We start from the raw sequence: 5,657 nt of genomic DNA, 5'->3' as shown, positions 1-5,657 counted from the left end.
TTTCTTGGAAGACCTCTTAGTTCTCCTGAATTCATTAATAGCTTTTACAATGCAGACTTTGTGGTAGCAAGGAGGAAAAGCTGATTGCTCTTTAAAGAGATGGAAAAGAGATGAATTCTTGGACAGTTCGGAATATAGAGAAACAGTTGTAGACTTGCCTTGGGCAGAGGGTACAGACTGAGGAGCAGAAGGAAATAAGTCTGGAGAAAACTAGATCATCAAAGTGTAAGAAAAGCCATCTGCTTTTAAACTGAAGGGGCTCAATGCGGATAATTCTCTAGGAGGTACTTACTGCTATTCCAAAGAACTAGCTACGGCAACATAGTGAAAACAGACATTTGTTGTTGTTAAATGTCATCGAGTATGTTCAGACTCACAGAGAGCCTGATAGGATTTCTGAGGAGCAGCTGATGAGTTTGAACCGCCGACCTTATGGTTCCAACTGACCTTGCTGTCCAGTGCATTAACCCACAGGAAAAGAGACATAATGATCCACATTTGCATCTATAAATTATGTGAACTTTACAGAGTTACTTTACTAAAATAAGCCCCAGTTTTCCTTATTTGGAAAAAGTAGGCACATAGCCATCTTAAGTGGAGTCCTGGTGTGACACTGTAGGATAAGCTCTGGACTGCTAACCACAAGGTTCTAATCCATCAGCCACTTCTTGATTTGCTATGAGTTGGAATTGACTCGACAACACTTAACAAGAAAAAGCTATCTTAAAGGGTAATGGAGCTGTGGAAAGAGACCCTAGAAGAAGCTCCACCAGTTAACAATAGGAACTCTGTCTGGTACATCTGTCTTTATGTTCCTCACTGAGCCAGAGAGAAGCAATGCATCCAGCTGCTGACTACTTACCAACATGAGTTTCTTTGACCAGGTTAGGGAAATAGAAGGGGACCTTCTCAGAGCCACGTACACTACTAGGACCGCCACGTGAGGCTGGCAGCCAAAAATGATTTTGTCTTCCTTGACCCCCACCCAAAGAGCTCTGGTGACACAGTGGTTACAGCCTCAGCTGCTAAGATCAGCAGTTTGAACCCACCAGAGACTCTTTGGGAGAAAGATGTAGCAGTCAGCTCCTATAAAGATTACATCTTGAAAAAAACCAGAAGGCTGTTCTATGTTGCCTTATAGGGTCACTCTAAGTTGGAATCTTCCAGACCAGCCAGCAATGGATCTTATGAACCCCAACCCATTTCTAATTAACAAAGGAATGTCATTGTTTTCATCTAGTCAGGAAAATGCCCTGGCGTCTCTGAGAATGGAGGGTGGGTTAAAGGTTTTAATGTCTTTGCTACTGGTGCTTCCGGTATAAATTGATGAATAGCTTTTTGTCTACACTTACTGTCAACTCCTTAAATTAGCAGAACTCTCTCATTAGTGAAAGTGAGATTTTTGACGTCATTCAGTAATCAATGAGCACCTACTGTGCTCCAGGTGCTGGGGATATTGCATTCCTCCACCCAGTGGTTCAAACCTTAGCCTGTCTGGGAATTACTGTTGTAATCCCAGCTTTCGCTTCCCCTTGGCGCCCATTCCTTGCTGCCTGTTTTATCCCATTCCTAGGAGAAATCCTTTGATCCCTAGGGAAGGCATCAAACTAGACAGCTAATCTCTCACTGGCCTTTGGCTTCCCATCCTTGGAAGGGAGGGGGGTTCACCTCAACTTCCTCAGAAGAAAAGCACCTCATTCTGGCCCCAGCATCATCTGGCGCTAGAGGGCAGTCTGGCCCCGTAGACCTGAGGAAGTCTGTCCTTCCTTGAAACCCTTGGAACCCACACACCTGCCAATCTGGGACTGCTCACCTGGAAACATAGTGCAGGCACAACTAAACAACCTCTGTAGAGCACTCATGCAGAGGGTAAGAACACAGGCTTTTGTGTTCTTAACACCTGCTAGCTGTTTGACCTGGGGAAAATGTCTTAAGTTTTCTGAACTTCCATAATACTATTTACCCATCAGTGGGTTTTGTGAGATTATATATAAAGCACTCTTGCACAATACCAAGTGTATGGTAAACCTTCAATAACTATTGTTGTTTCTAAAAGCTGTCGAGTTGGTTCCAATTCATAGCAACCGTCTCTGTGTAGGGTTTCTGAGGAGTGGCTGGTGGGTTTGAACCACTGACATTGCAGTTAGCAATCCAGTGCACATCCTACAGAGCCACACCAGGACTCCTTAGCTATTATTTATAGTTCTAGGAATAGCTTTTTCTTGGTTCTGACCACTGTTCTTTTATTTAAAGTCCAAGCATCTTTTGCCAGGCAATGGAGTGAGGACATTTTTTAGGAGGTATGCATTATGTAACAAGAAGCCTGGTAGCGTATTGGGTCGTTAACTGCAAGATCAGCAGTTTGAATCTACTAGTTACTCCATGGGAGAAAGATGAGACTTTTGCTCCTGTACAGATTTACAGCCTCTAAAACCCTATACAGGGTCGCTATTAGTTAGACTGGATTTGCTTAGTGGCACACAACCACCACTATGTATCAGGCACTATGCTAGGGGCTTTACATATGAGGCCACAATCAATTCACACAACAACTTGAACTAGGGAATTGTTACTCTTACTTTATAGGTCTAGAAACTGAGGACCAGAGAGGTTGAGTACATTGTTCAAGGTCACACAGTTAAGGATCAGGACTCAAACCCTGGGCTTCCAAGTTCTTAACCACAATCAGGGGCTGTCATAATAGTATAATAATATATAATAGTATTATAATATTCTAATATAATAGTCATAATAGTATTTCCCCCAGAAGCTTCTTGTACCTTAACCTAAGAGGAAGTTGTAAGGCTGAAGAAGGAGGTTGTCATAGCTACTAACCAGACCCCTTTTCAAGTAATCAGACCCTAGGTCTGCTCCAGTTTTGCAAGTGGAGATGCTTGTCTGGAAACTCTCCTCAACTTCTGCCCCTGGCGGGAGCCGACTAAACCTTAATTATTTAGAGAGTCTGTAGACACTTGATATAATGGGCAGGTGTGGATGCTTCTCTGACTTCTCCCAACATGCCTTTACTTACTCCCTCTCCCCTCCGCTCGTAGCCTATGAGGGTAAAGGAAACATGGTTCTCTTCCACATTGTATATACGCCTGCCTCCTCCCTCATTCTCTATCCAGAAAACTGTAAGAAATAAACTGTTTCCCTTTGCACCTTTCAAAATCATGTTCATCCCAGTTGGAACTGGGGGTGTGAATAGTAACGGATGGATTGTTCTTTTCTATTGATCCTTTTGCTTTATTCTAAGCCAGACCTAAACACTGAATTGTATAAGTGAGACACAGCAACCAGATGACAAAAATACTCATAATAAAGATTTGGACTAATGTAAAGAGAAAACAAATATGCTTAGAAAAAAGCCTGGAAGGAAACGTGTATATAATGATGGCATTCTGGCTGTAGGTTTTTGGGAAGAAGCAGTTATTATTAAATTCAGTGATCATTGTTGTTATTGTTAAGGGCTGTAGAGTCGGTTCCAACTCATATTGACCTGTATAGGGTTTCCAAGGAGTGGCTGGTGAGTTTGAACTGCTAACCTTTCAGTTAGCAGTCCAGTGCTTACCCTGCAGCGCCACACCAAGACTCATGATTTTTGTTGTTGTGCCATCAAATCGGTTCCTACTTATAGTTACCCTGTATAGGGTTGAATTTTCTAGAATGTGCTCCTTGCTCTTGTACCTGAGTCGTTGCATTTACCTCATGCTTTGACTATCCAATGCCTCCGTTCATCACTCTCCTTCTCTCTCTTCTAGGTCATGGGCCAATAGTGTGGCCTCATTACCCACTCTACCCACTGTCCTCCAGTTGGTTCTGACTCAGCATCATGCAGAACAGAATAGAATGTTCCCTAGGGTTTCTGAGACTGTAAGTCTTTATGGGAGCAGACAGTCTCATCTTTCTCCCACGTGGGGTCATTAAGCAGCCTGAAATTGTCCTGGTTGGGAAGAATTATTTTCAGGTTTGTTCCTGATCCTCTGTTTAGTCTGAGACTTTGCATTGTGGTCAGTATCCTTCACAACGGCCCAACTCAATTTTAATGTACGATCAAATTAAATCCCTTATATGTGAATTAATATGTATATATTTAATCCAAAATGTATTTATTTAATATATTCATCACCAGGGCTCAAAAGGAGACTTAATTTAAAAACAAACAAAATGATGGCGCAGTTTAAGATACAGAGTCCTATACAGAAATCAAGGAATGGACAGACTGTCTAAGGGAAAAATGGACAACGCAAGGAAAGCTGGACAGATGGTGTCAGGGCTCTTGGCTGAAGACTTGCTTTGAGTAGGTTTCCTGCAAGTATTTCTTAAAGGCTGTGGGGGTTCTTCCAGGGTTCAGCAGCATGTGTATGCAAAGGGCTATCAATGTTGGGTTCTTCCAGCAGGCTCTGGATGGAGAGGAGGATGTCCTTCAGGATGTCTAGGCAGATGTTACCCTGAGTACCTACATTTTTTTTTTTTTTTTATGTTTTATTGTGAATTATGTGATTGTTTACATGGGAGACTATTAGCTTTATATTCATTCTATCATATATCGTTTCATTGCCATGGTTACAGTCCTGTCCATGCATCATCAACCAACCAAACAGGTCTTGCCATACTGCTGGCCGACCAGGTCTCCACCTGGGTTCACAAGAGTCTATTGAATGTTGTAGGGCTTAGCTTGAAGCTTCATTGCTGTTTTTCCCTCACTTCCCCTTATCAGTGACTAACGTGGTCACCAATCAGAGCGTGTATTCCTATTGAGTCTTAGTCTTGGAAGGGAATTTGCCCTGAGGGGAACCGACCACTTGCCTTGATGTCTCCTGGGTGAGCAACTTGCTTGTTCTTGTAGTAATCAGTTGGACTGCCGTTATTGTTTTGTATTTTTCCTGATGGTCTTTCTTTCAAGAAGTATTTTCTGTTCTTCTAGCTGCTCCAGGCTGGTCTGCTTGTCCTTTCAGGTGGAAATTTCCCACCTCAGAAGATTTCTGGATGTGGTTCAGGATTCCACCTATGGTCTTATGTAATGCAGAGGCTCTGCAGGAAGCCTCCTTCACAGGCACTGAGTACCCACATTTGGATGGTAACAGGCTATGAGGAACTTCTCTGTAGGTGCGTTGTAAGGGAACTCCAGGGAGAGCTTATACCTCAGGTCTTTGTGTACTGTGTCAGCTGCTCCATGGATGGACCCACCCACTTGAAAAGGCTATCTGATTCAGGGAAGGCAGAAATGCCTTTGTCATCACACATCATGAGGGTCATCAGCTCCTGCTGTAGCCTCTTGTCCATGGAACCCTGGGCAGCGTTCCTGCTGGACTCAGCCGCTTTCCGGGTGGCAAAGATGCTGGCTGTGGCTGGGTCACAGTTCTGGGAGGCCATTCAGTCAGCGCTCTACAGAAACAGGAATTCAGAAGACATGACTGCAGCTGCCGTGAATTCATATTTTAGTCTTACATTTCTTTGTAGTAAACTATTTGAAAATGATTAGTTATTAAAATCTTATTTCTTAGATACATAGATGCACAGGATGAACAGGTGTAGGAGGGAGAGTAGAAGTATACTCACTAATATATAAAAGTTTGCTGCTAACATATCCATAAATGTGTTGGAATATATGATGGTGGTGGTAGTGTGTGGTGGAGTCTGTTCCGACTCATAGT

At 43.0% G+C, this 5,657-nt stretch overlaps 1 pseudogene; it reads right to left on the bottom strand.

Moving 5' to 3' along the window:
• Nucleotides 1-4,270: 4,270 nt before the first annotated feature.
• On the bottom strand, nucleotides 4,271-5,376 carry LOC102825519 (annotated as a pseudogene).
• Nucleotides 5,377-5,657: the final 281 nt, after the last annotated feature.

The sequence above is a fragment of the Chrysochloris asiatica genome, unplaced genomic scaffold (genome assembly GCF_000296735.1).
Source record: "Chrysochloris asiatica unplaced genomic scaffold, ChrAsi1.0 scaffold00003, whole genome shotgun sequence".
Taxonomy (NCBI): Eukaryota; Metazoa; Chordata; class Mammalia; order Afrosoricida; family Chrysochloridae; genus Chrysochloris; species Chrysochloris asiatica.
Note: the sequence above shows the minus strand (reverse complement) of the source record. Positions and strands in the feature narration are given on the sequence as shown.